Source organism: Balaenoptera borealis, assembly GCF_965194805.1.
Source record: "Balaenoptera borealis genome assembly, chromosome: 18".
Classification (NCBI taxonomy): Eukaryota; Metazoa; Chordata; class Mammalia; order Artiodactyla; family Balaenopteridae; genus Balaenoptera; species Balaenoptera borealis.
The window spans coordinates 77,696,981-77,714,962 of NC_138877.1; the positions used below are offsets into that span (position 1 = coordinate 77,696,981).

Below are 17,982 nucleotides of genomic sequence, written 5' to 3' on the forward strand. Positions count from 1 at the left end.
GCCAAGGTCGGGGCAGAGCCGGCAGGGAGGTGGGGGGAGCCCCCGGACCAGCTCCGGCCCCAAAGTCCAAGGCGGGGAGGCCCCACTTCAGAGCAGCTGGGCCTGTGCCTGACGACACCTTGAACCCCTGGGAAGTCCCGGTGCCGAGCCTGGAAGCCCGTCCTCGGGGGCGTTGAGCCAAGGACGGGATGGAGGCCCTGCCGTATGGGGATGATGGGGGCCCGGAGGAGCAGCCGGTAGGAAGCGTCAGGACCCAGAAGCTCCCCCAGGCTGGGCCGCTGAGGCCGCCTGAGCCTCCCCGAGGGCCTGGGACGTGCGCTCGGAGAGGGCGGGGCCCTGGGTCGGGGCTGGAGGTGGTAAATGCCGGGAACTGAGACAGTGCCCGGCGTGAGGCAGGTGCTCGGGGCTCGTCAGGTGAGGCCGAACGCGGGTGACAGGTGCGCTGGAGGAGTTGCCTGGAGCCTCCACGCGGCTGCCAAGTCTACCTCGGCGAGGCCGGGAGGACAGGAGGCCAGCCGAGGGAAGAGGCTCAGAGGAAGGTCCCGGTGACAGGCGTGGGCCCAGGGCAGAAGGCGCGGGGGAATGCGGGGACCGACGTCAGCGGTGAGGAGGCCTTGTGGTGGGGGGAAGCGGGGTCCCAGGCGGGGTGGGGGGCGCCTGCAGAGGAGGGCGCATCCCAGGCCGCGCGGGACCTCCCTGGGCCCGGTCACGGGGGCAGGAGACCACCGCACGTGGGTGTGTCACGGGCCCCGCGTCCCTGTTATTCCTGGGAAAGAGGCACGGCCTCGCTCGGTCCAGTGGGAAGGGAGGCGACGCCCGCAGGTGGCCCGGGACTCCTGCAACGTGCACGTGCTGGGCCAGGAGACCCCCGTGTGCCCACGCTGGTCCCCCTGGGATGGCACCCCCTGCTCCTCCGGAGCTGCTCTCAGGGCACGCGGGGCCCTTGAGTGGACGCCTTACGTCCCTTCTCACCAGGTAAAAGAATCCCAGCACAAGCACCCATCCTCCACACTTATCGATCACTGGGCGGCCCGCAGTTCCCTTTACCTAAAGCTTTCTGAAGACTTTCAGTGATTTTTTCCAGAGCTGCTAGGCTTTTAATCTGATAAAGTATTTCTTGGTCCTCTTCTGTAAGAAAAGTTAAGCACAATGATCTAGATTTGACACACAGTTGTGGTGTAATTCCAAACTTGTGCTTTTCCTCTCTCCAGGCCGTCTGGTGCTCCACCCAGGCTCTTAGTCTCTGCACCGTCTCCAGAGGCCCCACGTCCCACCATAAGCCCTTCAGCCCCCTTGCCAATGGTTCAGAAAGGTGCCCGGAGCATCAGCTGGTCTTCCTTTGTCAGCACAAACTCTATTCATCAACAGTTCCCACCCCCTTTTCTTATCTTCCGCCCCCAGGCCATGTGACATCCATCAGAGTAAGACAGGTATCATTAAGAAACCAGATATAAAACACTATGTTAAAAAAAGATCAAATGCCAGGAAAAGGAATAATTTCACTGTAAATTCCACCAGCCCCTTGTGGTGAGGAGCCTCTTGCAGCCCAGGAAGGGGAGTGAGAGCAGCTCCCCTGCTGCGGAGCCTGAAGTCCACGTCACAGAGTCACCCCTGGGAGCCCTCCTTTAGAACCTCTCTGCCTCGTGACTCCGAGGTCTGGATCATGAGGACGATGTTACGAGGCCTGCACGTTTGTGTCACTGGGGGGTCAGTGGTGGGTTCAGGGTAGCCCCGAACAGTGAGTCCGGGAAACGTGGGATCGCTCCGCTCGTGGAAGAAATGAACGCACCCCCAGCGGGTGTGAGGCAGCCTGTGTGCTGGGAGTTGTGCGTCTGTCTGGAGGGGAGGCCGTTGAGCACAGGGGAGGCTCTGCCTGTGGTGACAGGGGCAGGAGGCCCGGCATCTGCTCAGCAGAGCGTGGGCGCCCGCGGGACCGAGGATGGAGAGAGGAGGGCGCGCCTCCCTGCGGGGACCCCGAGGGGCAGGAGCCATCCCTGGGGCAGGGGCCTGGAAGGCACCAGGGACGGGGTGGGACCAGTGACGCTGCGGGTATTGGACCATGTTTGATCTGCACAAACAGGGATTTCCAACGGCTCAGCCTACCCCGTGGTCCCCAGGAGGCGTTCTGACGTGGGGAGGTGGGAGGCGGCTGTGACGGGCGCTCCTGGACAGGCCACCTGGTGCAGCAGGTCCTGGCCTGAGGCTGAGGGAGGCCGCCTGCGGTGGAGCCCACTGTGAAAGCGTTGTAACTCAGGCGGCCACATCCCGGCCCAGGACCCTTCAGCCTGCTGCCCCCCGAGCCCCGGGAACCTGGAGGGTAAAGGACGCCCCTGCCCTGGGCAGCCAGGGCGGCAAGGCAGAAGCGGGACCCGGCCCAGGCCCCTCCCCGCCCCCCTTTTCCCACTCAATGCTTCCCAAACCACACGCCTGAGCAGAGGGCGGGGCAGCGCGGTGACCTGCAAGAGCCTGTCTGTGTACACGGCGCTGCGGCGATGGGGGGCGACGTTCAGAGCAGCCCCTTCCTCTGGCTTCCAGGGCAGAGGTGGCCCTTCCCCTCTCCCACCCGCAGCCTCAGCCCCCCCTGCCCAGGACCCACTGCCGCTGTGCTTCTCTCTGCTGTGGTTCCCTTTTGTCTATTGGTCACCAAATTCTTAACAACCCTTCCTACAAGATGCAAAAGCAAAACAGGTGTATTTTGATGTTAGTAATACGTGGGGTCCCCTGAAACGGGGAGCTGGGTCTGAGGGTGCCGCTGGTCCCGGGCTGGCAGAGGGCCTCAGCTCTGCTCCTGGACCGTGAGGTGGATTCTGGGTACTCAGGCTGAGCTCAGGGTGTAGCCAACGGGCCCCTGGGGTTGGTTCGTTTCCTAAGAAAGCGTGGGTGGCTGTGCATTGCAAAGCACCTGTGAAATGTGGGCAGAGAACCTGAGAAAGTCAGCCCCACCCAAGTCCAACACCCATCCCAGCCATCTGCCCAAATGGCTGAGGTCCCACCAGTAGAGATCCATTCCTTTGAAAGATTTTCCTAGTCAAGATTTCCCTGCTAGAAAGGCAATACTCACCAGCAGAACAGCACTTCAACCGTAGCCCTCTGACATATCAGGGGTTGATGGGCAGCGGTCCCAGGCCCAGGAAGTGGGACCCACCACTGACCTAAGGACATGGACTTGAACCTACTCTGTGTATCCTGCCTCCCTGGGATGAGGCCACTTGAATATTTAACTGTCTAAATGAGGTTGTTGGTTGGAAGAGAAAATGGAAAAAGGAGGAATCCAAGGAAAGGATGGAACACACGTGAAAATGGACTTAAAACCATTGTTAAAGTTATCCTAGAGCAAATGGTAGATTTTGGGAGGTGGGCACGCCAGGGACCCTGCAGCCGGAGCCTGAACATAGGCTCTCACCTGTTCCACCTCCATCTGCCCCTTAATGTCCAGGAGCCAAACTAGGTTCGGGGCGTCTAACACTTCAGCCAGCTTTTCCTAAATTAAAAAGCTGACTCGGGCTGTGGGAGGAAGTAGGAGGTGGTCAAGCAGTAACTGCAAGTAAAATGTCCCCAGGGGAGGTCACACTATGTAGCTCAGGCTCCATTTTGTTAGCACTTTCTCATGGGTGGAAGGTCTGCATTTCATGAAACTTTAAAAAAGCTCAAGTGGGAATCAGGTGTCCTCTTGGTGCTCTAAGTCCTATGTAAGGTCTGTGTCATCTCTCCCAACGATCACAACCGAAACCTCTGCAGAGTTCACAGAGGAACGATCTGAGGCTTCGGAGAAGAGAGCAGGTGTGGAAACATTACCCATGAGGGGATGAATTTCATGTGTCTGTGTTTATTTCTCTCCTGGCTTTGCCCCAAGGCTCAGCCTCAGTGGTGGTGAGATGCTGTGTCATGAGAACCAAAACTCAGATAGAAATCCATCTTCCTGGCCGTAGGAAACAGGCTAGGAGTCCCTGGGAGCAGAGAGTGCCTGAGGGAATTCAGGAGGGGAGAATGCAGGAAAAGTGGATTTCCTAATTCTATGTACGGAACCCCGCAAGTCCCAGCCTCACCCTGGAACTTGTATATACACAAGACACTCAAACCAGCAGAGCAAACACTTTGAGAAGTGAAAGCTTTGTGGGAATTCCCTGGTGGTCCAATGGTTGAGACTCCGAGCTTCCACTGCAGGGAGCACGGGTTCCATCCCTGGTCAGGGACCCAAGATCCCGCAGGCTACGCGGCCAAAAAAATTAAAAAGTGACAGATTGAACCACCACCCACACATGGCAGGACAAAATATACCATGTGAACCTAATCAGGTGGAATGATGGCTAAAATAAAAACATCAATCGTTCTCCAGAGGATTAAATCAAAACAACATAATATTTACAATGTCTAGGATTTGATACCCAACATATAGGGAACCAGGAAAATATCACCTTGTTATCACAAACAGCACATTGTTAGGATGGGAGCAATGTTTTTGGTAGCTTTCTGTATCCTAAAAGTAAGAAAAAGTTCTGAAGCACACTTATTCTACACTGTGAAATTGTTCCATTATCTGAGTTTCCTGTCTAAACCTGCTATTTTTATTCTCCCCCGTGGTGCACTGCCTCTTTACATGTTTTGTATGTGAATTATAAGCTCATGTCTGGCAGTGCTTTTGGCTGAGGAAATCATGTGTAGCTTGGTTGAGGCTGTTTCTTCAAAGTAGTTTTGCATTTGTTTCTACCAAGTGTCTCAGCAGTGTCAATGCCAGGGCTCTAAAGCTATGTTTCCCAGCTTGGCCAGAACATGCTGAAAGGACCAATTCAAACCATAACCCCCCCACAAGCCTGTGTTTATAAACTTTCAGGCAACATCAAAAGACAATTGACCAACTGGGAGAAAATATTTGCAATGTACATCACAGACAGAGACCAATATCCCTCATATATAAAGATTTCTTAAAAATGAAGGTATAAAAGAATGAGAAAAAGATGTCAACGGATAATTCACAAAAATATATAAAAATGACCCTTGAACATGAGATGTTCCAACTCATTTATACTTAGAGAAATGTGAATTTAAACAACTCCACAATACCACCTCTCACCTGTCAGGTTGGCAAAGATGGAAATGTCTGATGATTTACTCTGCAGCCCAGGCTGTGGGCAAATAGGTTCTCGCATATGTTGCTGGTGGGGACACAAACTGGCACAGCCTCCTGTGGGCTGTTTGGTGGTTCACACACAACCACACACGCACTACACTCATCTTTTGACTTAGCCATCCACTGTAGCTATCTATCCTGAAGATTCCATTCCAACAAAATGAAAAGACACACGCTTAAGTTACCCATCTCGGCACTGTTTGCAAAATATTGGAAATAAGCTGAAAGCCCATGCATAGCGTGGTGGTTGAATAAACTATATTAGGTCCACACAGTGGAGAACTATGCAACTGTAAAAAAAAATAATGAGGAAGCTTTCTACAAACTAACATGAGTGGTTTACAGTATATATTGTTAGGTTAAAAGAAGGAAAGTACAAAATATCTACAGTGTGCTACCTTTCATGTAAGAAAGGAGAGGTTATGAGAAAACATACATGATCATAGCTCAATAAAGTGGCTTAAAAAACACTGGATAAGAAGACATACACTACGACGGTATTATGCTAAGTGAAATAAGTCAGACTGAGAAAGACAAGTACTTTATGATCTCACTTATATGTCGAATCTAAAAAACAAAACAAACAAACATAACAGAATGAAAATAGACTCATAGATACAGAGGACAAATGAGGGGTTGCCAGAGGAGAGGGGTGTGGAGGATGGCAAAATAGGGGATTAAGAGGTACAAACCTCTCGTTATAAAATAAATAAGCCACAGGGCTGTAATATACAGCATAAGGAATATGGTCAGTAATACTGTAATAACTGTTTAGGGACAGATGGTTAATAGACTTATCCTGATGATCGTTTCATGATGTATTCAAATGTCAAATCACTATGTAGTACACTTGAAACTAACATAATATTGTGTGCCAACTATATTTCAATTAAAAGAGAAAACATACAATATAAAACAATAAACAGAATAATCTTGTACCCAAAAAGGAGCATTTGCATGTACCTGCTCATTTGTGTCCAAGACCATACAGGAAGGACAAGCCAGGAAGTAGTGAGGCTGGTTAACTACGGGAGCTGGGAGGGGACAGGTGGAAAGCAGGGGGGTGGGGTGGAGTGAGGCTTCCCAGTGTACCACGTTTTCTGTTAGAACCAGGGTCACGTTTCACACACTCCAAAATAAATAAGTGAGATCAACCATGATGGACAGGGACCCAAAATGGAATACAAACCCCAGATGGAACGTTATAGGTAAATAAGAGAACCCCATGGAAGGGGATGGGAAGAAAAGAACCAGTAAGGAACTTTGGAAAGCAGTAGACGACGGTATACTGTAAGGCTGAGAACAAAAGTCTGTACACAGCTCTTGTCTGATAGCAAATTTGTTTTTCACAGGGGTGGGTGTACGCTAGGAAGTCAGCAACTATTTCCTGTGATTCTAGGGCTGAGCAAGGGGGTCAGCTCTTGTGACGTCTGAGAGCCAGGTTTCTCACAGTTAAAAGGAGAGGGGGAGGCTCAGAATTGCCCGGTGGTACAGGCCTGGGGTCAGCGGGCTCATCTGAACAGATAGATGTAGAATAGATGCATCTGTACACACACAGATCTTCCTGGCTCTGTCCATTGGAAGGGCCTGCAAACAATGACACGCCAGGAGCCGTGAACACTCCCAGCCCCAGATCTTGACTTCTAACTGCCATTCTCCAATACAAGAGACCAGGGCTCTTTGGAGACATGGCTGGTCCCAGGGCTGGGCCAGGGAAAGTGAGGGAGGGGCCTGGAGTTTCTTGTGTTGCCAGAAAGCTAGGAAGTACTCAGAAGCAATGGCAGCATGCCAAGCCCCCAAGAACCAAATCTGAGCATCTGAGAGACTAAATATTAGTGGTTTGTTACCCACTATCAGTATCAACTATCAGTAAGTTCACACTGATGTAAACACATAATGGAATAAACAAGTAAATAAAGGGAGGAGAAAAAACAGTTCTTCCTTACAGTAGAATTCTAACCAATAAATGTAGAAGGAGAGATGGAAATAGAAAATCACCTTTTGGCAAATACTACAGTGATAATTTTTGCAGGTAAGAAGCAAAGGATGCTAAATAGGTGAAAATACGATGAGAAATAAGATATTTTCACAGTCTGAAAGTATCTCGCCACAAGATACTAATTATTTACAAACGCAAAAACTATTAATTTGATTATGGAGAAATCTGGTATTCACCACCTTAAACAAGTGATGAAGTAAACATCCCTGGTAATGAGATATGTCTGCATCACATCTTTAACATTCTTGCCCAAAATGCATAACCTGGATCTAGTCATGGGGAAATTTCAGACAGACTCAAATTGAAAGAGATTCTATGAAAGAACTAGCCAGTTCTCTTCAAGGTCATGAAGGACAAAGATAGACTAGGGAACTTCCCAGATTGGAGGAAGCTAAAGGGACATGAGAGGTAAATGCAATGTGAAATCCTGGATGGATCCTGGAGCAGTAAAAAAAAAAAAAAATTTAGTAAGATAATTGGCAAAATTTGAATCAGGTCTGTAGGTTATTTGATAGTATCACATTGACGGTAATGTCCTGGTTTTCGTGACTGTACTTGAGTTGCTTAAGATGTTCACAGCAGGGGAACGCCATGTAAAGGGAGCGCAGGAAGCTCTTTGTACGCATTTGCAGGTTTTTTTATGTCTAAAATGATTTCACAATGGAAACCGTTTTAAATGCTCACATTGTCCTTGTTTTACCCGTGCTATTGTTCCCCAGACACGCCGCCGCTCACGCCTGTACACTCGGGATTACGGGCGCACACACAGCAGCAACCCACTCCCATTTATAAATAGCCGGAGACAATCTGCCTATCGCCGAGAGCATTCTGCAAGTAAATGTCTTTGTTCAGATGCACCATCGTAATCTCTGCTGAGGGTGCCAGCCCTCCATCCTGCTCAGCAATTTCCTTCTGTTTCCGCTCCTGCCAGGGGGCTCTTCCAAGAGCCTCGGAGACCTCACCTGCACCCAAGGGTCACCCACACCTCCTGCCCAGGGTCACCCCCCACCCTTCTCCCCTTCTCGGAGCTGTCCAACCAGGCTTCTATTGTGACCAAACTAAAATGCTAATGAGGCTTTTATCTCCTCTTGCAAACCTCCAACCACCTCTTTGCACCACCTCCTGTCCTGCCTCGGGGCCAGTTCCCCGTCTACCTCCACCCGCTATGGATACAGCGTGATCCCTCACTGAGCAGTGCCTCCTTTTCTCCACCTGAAAAATTCAGGATACAACTGAATAATTTTATTCTCTAGCTGGGAGAGGCACAGTCTACTTTCGCCACACGCAAGCTCTTGCTAACGTAGGAGACCTTCACTAGCGGAATCATGCTCAAAAGAGTCTAAACGATTAAGATGAAAATGACGCCACGAACACAATGTTCGGGCAACCTTGGTGCTTCATCTGATCTGCCCTCCACCAATGCAGGACTCTGCTCTCGTGACACCTTTCCTCATGTCCTGCAGCTTTGGGCAGGCGGGCAGGACATGGCTTACAAAGAGGAGGGGCAGCGGATAAGAGACGGGTCTGCCTGTGTGCTTGTAAATCCATCACCTGCACCTTGCGAGCGGCCACTACATGCATGCGCTGTTTGCTCACTCCAAGAAAGCCCTCGTGCCGTGGACACGGGTCCTCTGAGGAGGACGAGCTACAGGCCTTTCCAAAGACCAAGGGATGGACCCCTTTGCCATCCAGTCCAAGCAAAAGCATTTCCAGTGTGCAAGGCGGGGCAGGCTGTTGACCCCGAGGTGCCTGGCTCGCGGTCCCCTGGCCCGAGCATTCTTTTAGGAGCCAGAACGACAACGGTCTAGGTACCCAGCCTTGTAACACGAGGAGGCTGTTCAAGGCCAGTGTCTCAGAACCAGACACGCCACGGCAGCTCTGCTGGTGACAACATCACTCACTGGAACCTGGCAGAGGGACACGGCAGGAGGGGGGCACTGGGTCTGGCCCCCTTCCATCTGTCGTACATGGCTGTCTGTCTCACGTACACGTCACGGCTGGCCCGGGCTTGTGCCAGTGAGCAGTCCCTGACTCTCACGGGACAGTGGCCATTTGTCAAGAAACTGGTGGACCCAACAGATCAGTGGGTCACCAGCTGCCCCTGCTCACGGGGAAACACCTGAAGGGCAGCTTCAGGGTCTTTGCGCAGCAAAGTAAGCAGCCCTGAAGGCGCCCCTCTCAGAGCTGCTGCTGGGATGGATGGCCGCCTCCCGCGGTGTCCTGGGTCCTGGTTCCATCGGGAGTCACATGGCAGGACAGAGTGGAACGGCTTCTTCACAGTGTCGGCCCAGGGCCCTGCTCTCTGCCCCCACATTCCCTCCTAGGCTGGCCTTGGCCCGCCCCGCCCCAAACTCATAACTTACCTCCGTCTTCCTTCGGTCGGTCACGCTTGGTGGTTAGGAGCAAAACAATTCCATTAACAGATCCGCTGGCGGTAAAGCCTGGCACCCGCCTCAGGGTCTGGATGAATCTACCATGGTCCCAGCAGCTCAAGGAGCTGCACAGGGAGGAGGGCCCCCCAGGCCCTCAGGTCAGTCTCAGGACTGAGGGACGACTGGGGACGAACACAGCGAGGGTGTGGTCCCCTCTGCAGCTGTCCGCGCCGCACGACGGGTTTGGAAATTTCATGGTCCCTCTGAGGACCCTGGTGGGCCGGCGCTTCCTCTGATGCAGGCTCGCCTCACCCCGTCCTCTCTCCCTCACTCCTGACCCCCGACTCAACCCCTCCCTGTGGCTTGCTCTCAGCCTGTCCCGGGACGTTAGGTCCATCCTCACTTCCTCCCACTTCTTCAATGAATTCGATGCGTGTGATGCAGAGACGCTGTGTCCCCAGGCCAGTCCAGCTCGCGGCCGGACCTGACTCACCCTGTAACCTCTCCTAGCGTGGGCCCACCACCAAAGACATCCAGCTATATTTAATTTATAACCGTCAGGCTCTTTGCAGAAGTCAAGGAGCGGACGCGTCCAGAGGTGTTAGGAATATTAGCTGGAACTGGAACCCTATTCCTGCTCAATCTTCCCAACACCAGAGGCTGGCTCACTGGAGAGACTGGGGAACAGACTGAAAGGCAGGCTCCCGGGCCCTGCCTACGGAGAAGCTCGGGGGGGCCCGGGAATGAGAATCTGAGCCGGCTCCCCTCCCCCGTGACCTGGCCTTGCCTCTACGGCCCAGCTCGGGTCCCAGCCGGGAGTCCCAGGAGCTGTGCGGTGCCCCCTTTCCAGTGCTTGGTCTTTAGGGCAAAGGGAAGCTCTGTTATCCCGCAGGATGCTGGCTCTGCAGCCTCAGAGCCTTGGCTCCCTGATCTTTAATCCAGCAAGTTCATTGGTTGGGGAGACGCTTTTCCCATTCCTTGGGGGCACCCCTGGGGGACACTCTGGGCTCTCCCTGTCCCGCCCACTCCAGGGAGGAGCAATGACCTGAGTAAAAGACTGGGAAGGAATGGGCAGAACCACAACGCCCTCCTCGGCTGGGGCGTCCACCTGCTTGCGGGACAGTATCTCTGTCCAGTGGTCCTGGGTCAGACCCACAGGTGGGAGGTGGAGGCTTGGGTCCCTGAGCCCCGACAGAGGCGGGAAATCTGCCCGACCCGGGGGAAGCAACCTCGCTCTCCGACCACGTGTTCATCCCCAGTGAGGGAGGCGTATCTGCCTGCATCCTCCCGTCCTCCCACCTCGTCTGAGCTCGGTGGCGGCGGGGGGGACCTGCCAGGCTGCATTTACCATTAAAGAAGAGTTCTTTTCTTGCCTGGCAGAGAATTGATCTTCATGTTGCATCGTCTTAGTGTCAGTCTGATAATTCATTTTAATACGGGCTTCTTTGATGAAGAGCATGGAAAAAAAATGAGGGAAAACATAAATGTTCACTCCCGTGAACGTTTTGATCCATACTGTACTTTAAAACATTAGCTTGGGATGCTAACACAATTTTCAACTTCTACTGAAAATGTGCTCTGGCAACTTAGTATGTAAACAGTCAGGCATCATCTGACCTCCTTGAACCCAACTGTTTGGCAGATGTTCCATGAGCTAACTCTAGGAATTGGAACTTACATCTGGATGTAAAATTTCAAGAAAATGCTGAACGTCCCTGCTGCTAAACGCATTTTCACGCACTGCGCCTAGATTTCTGCCATGCCGCTCTCTCCTTAGCAAGGATCAAATGTCCCGTCTTGGGTCTCAGGGTGCTATTTTACTTATCTGTACGCATTTGGACCACATGAAGCTGCAGTTTGGGAAAGCACATTGTTTTGTTCACTACTAGCTCTGGGGCCTTGGGCCAGTCCTCTTCCAGGCCTTAGTTTTATCCTGTCGGGTGGGGTCGCGGTCACTGCCCTGCTCTCGGAGGTTTAGGTGAGCATCAAACGTGCTGGGTGGTCAGAAGCTCCTATTTCTGTGCGCCCTGGGTTCCTGCAGTGGCTAAACCCCACCTGCATCCCAAGCACAAGGCCTTTCTTGCACGTGCACCCAGAGACCAGCCAGGATAAAGGAACTTGTCTCTGCCTGTCTAGGTGTGACCTCCCCAGTCACAGGAAGATTATAGCAGATGTTTGGGACTACTGTTTCATCCACATCTCCATCTGCTTTTGCCCCAGAAGTAGCTGGCCTCAAAGAATGCTACCATGATGGGATTGTGCATATATACCACAGACCTCTAGGAACACATGCAATTAGGCTTTAAAAAATGTGTACTTGCTTTTTTTCTTTGTCGGAGTCTTTGTTGATGTTGGTGGTAGTCTTTGTGTTTCAAGAAATGATGATTTATTTGGCTCCAACATCTCTTGGACCAGAATTTCATCTTGGAAAAAGCACACAAGGACAGTTAAACCAGCGATGCAAGACCCTACACCCTTCTGCTCTACGCAGACCTAAGGCAGGCGGCGAATGCAGGACTGGACACAGGGACTCAAGGAGCTCCGTGGAGACGGACCTGGTTTCTAAAGAACCTTGTCTCGGGGGGAGACCACCGCCTCCCTAAATGACTTCTGAAAACCTGAGATCATCCAGGTACCCTGGACAAGAAGCATGCCCCCAGAGACACGATGCTGGAAACCCGGCCCGGGCGTCGTCGTAAGTCTCCTTCCTGCCCCTGCTGCCGTTCTGTCCCCTCTCTGAGACTTCCCCCTCTAGCTGTCCCCCGGCAGGCCGGCACGAGCATCTTCCCTGATTTCTACCTCGTGCGGCAGGGTTTCCTTCCTGTACACCCTCTGACCTCTGCCAGGGAGCTGCTAACATGGGCGTCCTGGGCTGTGCGTCGGGCAGCCCCGGACCACACTCTGGTTCTGCTTTCACTGGCTGTGCTCTTACACACGTTTCTCTTGAACCTCGGGTCTTCACGTCTGTAAAATGGGGTCTGTGCTTATCTCATCGGGATTTTTATGAGGTTCAAATGAAGCAGGGCACGTAGGAAGCACTTAACATAGACTGGGATGGGGTTGAGGCTAAATGAATACACGGCAGCGCTGAGCCCCAGCTGTGAGCCCGGGGGTCATGTGACCGGCCATCCCCGCGCTGGGTTTGTATTCACTCGAGCCCTGATTTTCCTGGTTCAGCATGAAAGTCCCAAGTCCCGGGAGCCCCTCAGTCCCAGCGAGTTGAAGCTGTCGGCTGGTTCCCCGGTTCACAGCCCTCCAGCTGTCACAGGGCCCGACCCGGGGCTGGCGCGGCGGCCAGGCAGGGGACAGGGCTCGGCCTCCTGGGGTCAGTGTGACGCGCAGCACGCTGGGGTGGCCTCTGGGGACCCCCCGCGCCGTGACCTGCAGGCATCCTGAGAGGTCCCCGGAGCGGGTGGTGACAGCCCAGCTGCAGCAGGACACACACACTCCCTGCTGGCGGGCAGGGATAACCTCGGGTGAGAGGGGCCGAAGTCACCCTCAGGACTGGGGGCTGGGGACGCCCCAAAGGTGGGCAAACCGAAACCAAAAGCTGCCGGAAACTTCCACGCCTCTGTATGTTGTGCGTATAATCGTAGCTGGAAAAACCCTCAGGTAGACATGAGCCGACCAGGTGTGCAAGGTGAGAAAGCTCTGTGCTTTTAAACCTTGTCCTTTTTCTACTTAAAATTTTCCTTTTTGAGAAATGAGACATTGCACGTGCAAACGGACAACGACCTGACCTACATAGCACAGAAAACACTCTGGCCCACGTGTGAGCGCCCTGTGGGGCAGCCAGCTGGCGCCCAGACGTCACACCTGCAGGAAGCTGACGCCGCCCCCAGCAACAGTCCCGGAGGCCAAACACCCGCCCGCAGGGATCGGCGCCCCCCTGGCGGCCGGGCCTGATCAGTGACGGACGGCTTCCCGTGCTCCTCCCTGCTTCCAACTCAGGACGCGAGAGAGTCAGACGTGCTCCCCTAACCCATCACACGGGACCCGCTTCTGGTCAGCCCCTCCCCCAGGACACCCCTGAGCTGTCCCCCCAGCACCTCCCCCAGGACACCCCTGAGCTGTCCCCCCAACACCTCCCCCAGGACACCCCTGAGCTGTCCCCCCCAGCACCTCCCCCAGGACACCCCTGAGCTGTCCCCCCAGCACCTCCCCCAGGACACCCCTGAGCTGTCCCCCCCAGCACCTCCCGCAGGACACCCCTGAGCTGTCCCCCCAGCACCTCCCCCAGGACACCCCTGAGCTGTCCCCCCAGCACCTCCCCCAGGACACCCCTGAGCTGTCCCCCCAACACCTCCCCCAGGACACCCCTGAGCTGTCCCCCCAGCACCTCCCCCAGGACACCCCTGAGCTGTCCCCCCAGCACCTCCCCCGGGACACCCCTGAACCCCCTTTCCCACCATGAGCTCTCCCCTCCCCACCTGCCGGAGTCTCTGCCACACGCCGGTGCCGGTGGGTGACCCTGCACAGCGAGTTCTGAATCCGCACCTCTGCGGTTCTCATGAGGGTCGCCTTGGCTTATTTCCAGACACAAGGAGTTTTCACTTCTAAGGCTCTCCACTTTCTACCTGGGAGGAGGTGAGGGCAGGGCAGGGGCCGCAGTTCCCCTGCAGGGTTAGCTTGCTGAGCCCAGAAAATCCTCAGAAATCCCGGTGACTCCATTGCATCTGACCTTTTCCCGAAGGTTGTCTGGGGCTCTGGGTGGTGGGCCGCCCGGACGGGGCGGGTGCGGGTGTCGGGACTGTAATTCTCCGCTACAGTAACTGTCAGACCCCCCAGGCAAGTGTGAGTGCTCGTCCCAGCCGCCCCCTGACCTGGTGGAGCCGGATTCTCCCCGAGAGTTCGCCTGACCAGCGGGCGGCCCCGGAGCTGCGCGGCCTCACCAGTAACATCCTAAGGGGGTCTCACTGTGCCGCAGCCCCCGCCCGCGCGGGGCCGTGGGAACGCGATCCTAGCCTCAGACCAAGTCACCTGGCTCCGCCTTGCGCGACTGCACCAGCTTATCTGGGACACACCCCCCGACGGTCACCCGCCCCCTCCAGGCACGGACCCCCGATGTGCGGTAAGGGAGGCTCCTTACCAAATACTCCGGGAATATCCTCCTGACTTTTTGAACTGGTTCTCATTTCAGTAGTTGGACCTGGAGGGGAGGATAAAAGCCCCAATAGTTTAACAACGTTCCCTGAGTTTGCACCGACTTCTCTGTCAGCGGCCTGGCTTTTGCGGGGCCGACCACCTGCTCGAGGGGAGGGGCCCTGCACGGGGCTCCTGGGACGCGGGGGCTCGTCAGGAGGGAGGGGTGAGGACGGGCCGCTCACGGGCGCCGCCCCTCGGGGGGGCAAGGAGCGCCGGGCGGGTGAGGGGGGACCCGCACGTCCTTCCGCACAAAGCCCACGCTGCTCCCGTAGGACCGGTGCCGGCCACGAGCGCGTCTGGGGGCTGCGGATGTGACGTGCAGGAAGGGAGACCGTCACGGCCCCCTGCCCTGTGCCTCTCTGGGGGGCGGGGGGCGGGCAGAGACACTGGCCCCGCCGGCTCCTCCTCCGTAAGCGACCGATCCGGGTGGTCCGAGGCCCCTGGGGGAGCTGACCGCCGGAAGCCAGTCCTCCGTGGGGCCCCTGGGCTCCTGGCCGCCGGCCTCCCCGGCCTTGCCGACCTGAACCGGCCTCGCGGGCCGGGAAGTGGGCGGTGACTCTGAGTGTCGGTCCCCCGGCAGCACCACCCAGGGCTCCTCCCACTCTTCTTAGAGCTGGGTGTCCGGCTCCACGGCCTCCATTCAAGGTCAAGGTCAGCCTCTTCCTCCAGCCCCTGGGGGGAGCAGAGAGCAGACAGCCGCCCCCAGGGACCGGCGGGGCAGGGCCACCTTCCCCTCGGGGCACACAGAGCGTTCAGGTGGCGCCTGCAGACGCTCAAGTTCCAGCACTAAAGCAGTGACGACGCTGATTTTCAAACAGTTTTAATGATGGACAATCTGCATACCAATCGGCTCATCTGCGGCCCGCGGCTTAGAACAATACGGGAAAAGGCGGAAAGAGGGCCGTGCTGTGATGACAATGGCTTCCCAGTGTGCTGACCTCCGTAAACGCAGCAAACAAAAGTACAGGCCTCCTTGGACGCGACGGCAACGAGTCATTACGAACGGGTGCAGCTGCTCGTGCAAGCGCTTTGTTAAAAATACTCTTCTCATTCCGTGTCTGTCCCCAGTTATAATGCAGCCATTGTGCCGGCCAGCCAGTGAGCGTAGGCAGAAAAATATTTGTTTTGTCATCTCGGCCGGTTTGTGAAGTGCATTGTCAAGTGTAGCTGCCTCACCGTGTTTTGCCTGCTGACACCCCCTCCTCCTCCTGACATTCTCAGTTTTCCACCTGCCCTGTGCCCGCGTTAGGATAAACGAGCTGGGAAGCCCTTGAAGGTCACCTGCGGACGGCTCTGTCTGGACGAGGAGACGGACCTGACTTGGGGCTGTGTCTGGAGGGCTTGGTTCAAGCCTGTGTGGGAGCAGCTCCCGCGGGCACCGGCGGCCCGACAGGCGTAAAAGGAACGGGCAGCCGGGGGAACCCAGCAGTGTGGGGTGACCGCACGTCCCCACCTGTCACAGACCCTTCGACACCCCACCACCCAAAGGATGCCATCCTTGGTAGGCGCCTCAAAACTCCAAGTTTCTTGCAGGAAAGGAGCTGGAAACAGTAGCTTCTTCATGACGAGGTCAGGCAGGGTGACCTCCTGCTCCTTGCCCAGACCCAGGCTGGGCTGGGCCGCCCCCCTGGTAACTCTGGGCCCGGCCTGGGCCACGTCCTGCTCTCAGGGGAGCCGCATGGGCCCTGTGCTGACTCTCCAGGGCCTGCTCGTCCGGCCTGGGAGCTGGGCCGGGAGCCTGTCGGGGCCCCTTTCCTCGAGCTCGTCCTTGGTGACCTCTGAGGGGGGCAGGAAGGGGAGGGGGGAACAGGGGGCCTGGGCTTGCGGCCTCCTGCCAGGAAGAGGGGGTCGGGGGGCCCCACCCCTGTCTGCACCTTCGGCCTCCTCGGCCAGTGAGTCACATCCCAGCAAGGGGGGCACGTCCACTGTCCCCTTCCTCAACTCAGAGGTCAGGACACAACAGCCGGAGCCAAGTGGGGCCTGCTTGGGTGGGATTCGAACCAGCCACCTGTAAAGGACATTCTGAGACATGGGGGGAGGCTTGAGTGTGGGCCAGTACTAGCCCTGCACGGGATCTTTGTTAATTTTGTTAGTGTTTCAATGACACTGTAAGTATGTAAGAGAAAAATGCCTTTATCTTAGCAAGAAGGCATTTGCATAAAATCATAAGACATCTTGGACGTTGCTAAAATGCTCCAGTAACAACTAGAGTGTGTGTGTGTGTGTGTGTGTGTGTGTGTGTGTGTGTAAAACAAGATAGCAAAACGTATACAATTGAAAGCGGGTGATGGAGTTTCCACGATTCCCCCACTTTTGGGTAAGCTAGAAATTTTCCATAATTAAAAGTTAAAATATATAATGTATGCTACTCTCCCATGGAGTATTGGATCTGAAAAATTTTTCAAATATAGAACAACGTTTCAACTTGCTCCATTCCCCCGGGAATAAATGGTAAATTCGGGGAGGCATGAAGGGGAGGGACCCCTAGGAGAAGGCCATGGCCCACCTGACTCAGCCCGAGGAGGCACCCATTTTCTCCCGGCCACAGCAATGCCCCGTGACCATACCTGTAAACATTCTTATCGGCTGGAGCTCAGCTCCCTGACCGCAGGAAAGCAGCAGGACGAAGAGGGTCACTCCTGTATTAGCTGCCATGTCCCTCCAGCTGCGGAAGGAAGACGCTCTCCTGACGTCCCCTCAGATTCTCCCGCCTTGGTCTCCAGGACACTGTGGAATGTCCAGGGTGTGTGACATCACGGCAGAAAGCGAGCCTGGTCCTGCCCTGGGTGTATGGGGTGGCAGAGAATTGTGCTCAGGGTCTGTAACTGGGAAGGAGGTGGGAGGCTGGCTGGGGCCTTGATCTAGTGGAGATTCGCCTCTACTCACGCCTGTTTCCTGTTCTGGTTGCTTCTTCAGTCCTGGAGATCCTTTGGCTATTTCCACAGCTCACCTGGAAGCTTGTTAGAAATGCAGAGCCTGGGACCCAGCTCAGATCTCCTGAATCAGAATCTGCATCTTCACCAGAGCCCTGGAAGATACATGTGCACAGTGAAATTCGGACTACAGGGCGTCTTTTTTAGTGGTTACTATGGCTCTTGTGGACGAGGAAAAAGTTTTCTTCCACCCCCTTAGGTCTGAAAGTTAAACTGGGTCTGAAAGTTAAACTGACAAAGACAGATTAATGAGACAAGCATACACATTTATTAAATATGTTTTACATGAAATGGAAACCTCCGTAAGGAAATGAAGATCTGAAGAAACAGTTGGACCTGAGTGTTTTCATGCTGTGTTTGATGAAGAATGGAGAGTCGTGGAGGAATGCGGAAGGTCGAGGAGTA

At 54.8% G+C, this 17,982-nt stretch overlaps 1 long non-coding RNA gene across 1 annotated transcript; it reads right to left on the reverse strand.

Annotated features, from left to right (window-relative positions):
• Positions 1-2,037: 2,037 nt before the first annotated feature.
• On the reverse strand, positions 2,038-15,476 carry LOC309615847. Its single transcript, XR_014237101.1, has 4 exons — positions 14,589-15,476; positions 11,821-11,922; positions 10,848-10,942; positions 2,038-6,715 (listed from the first exon to the last, which is right to left on the reverse strand). It is a non-coding gene; the product is annotated as an uncharacterized lncRNA (long non-coding RNA).
• Positions 15,477-17,982: the final 2,506 nt, after the last annotated feature.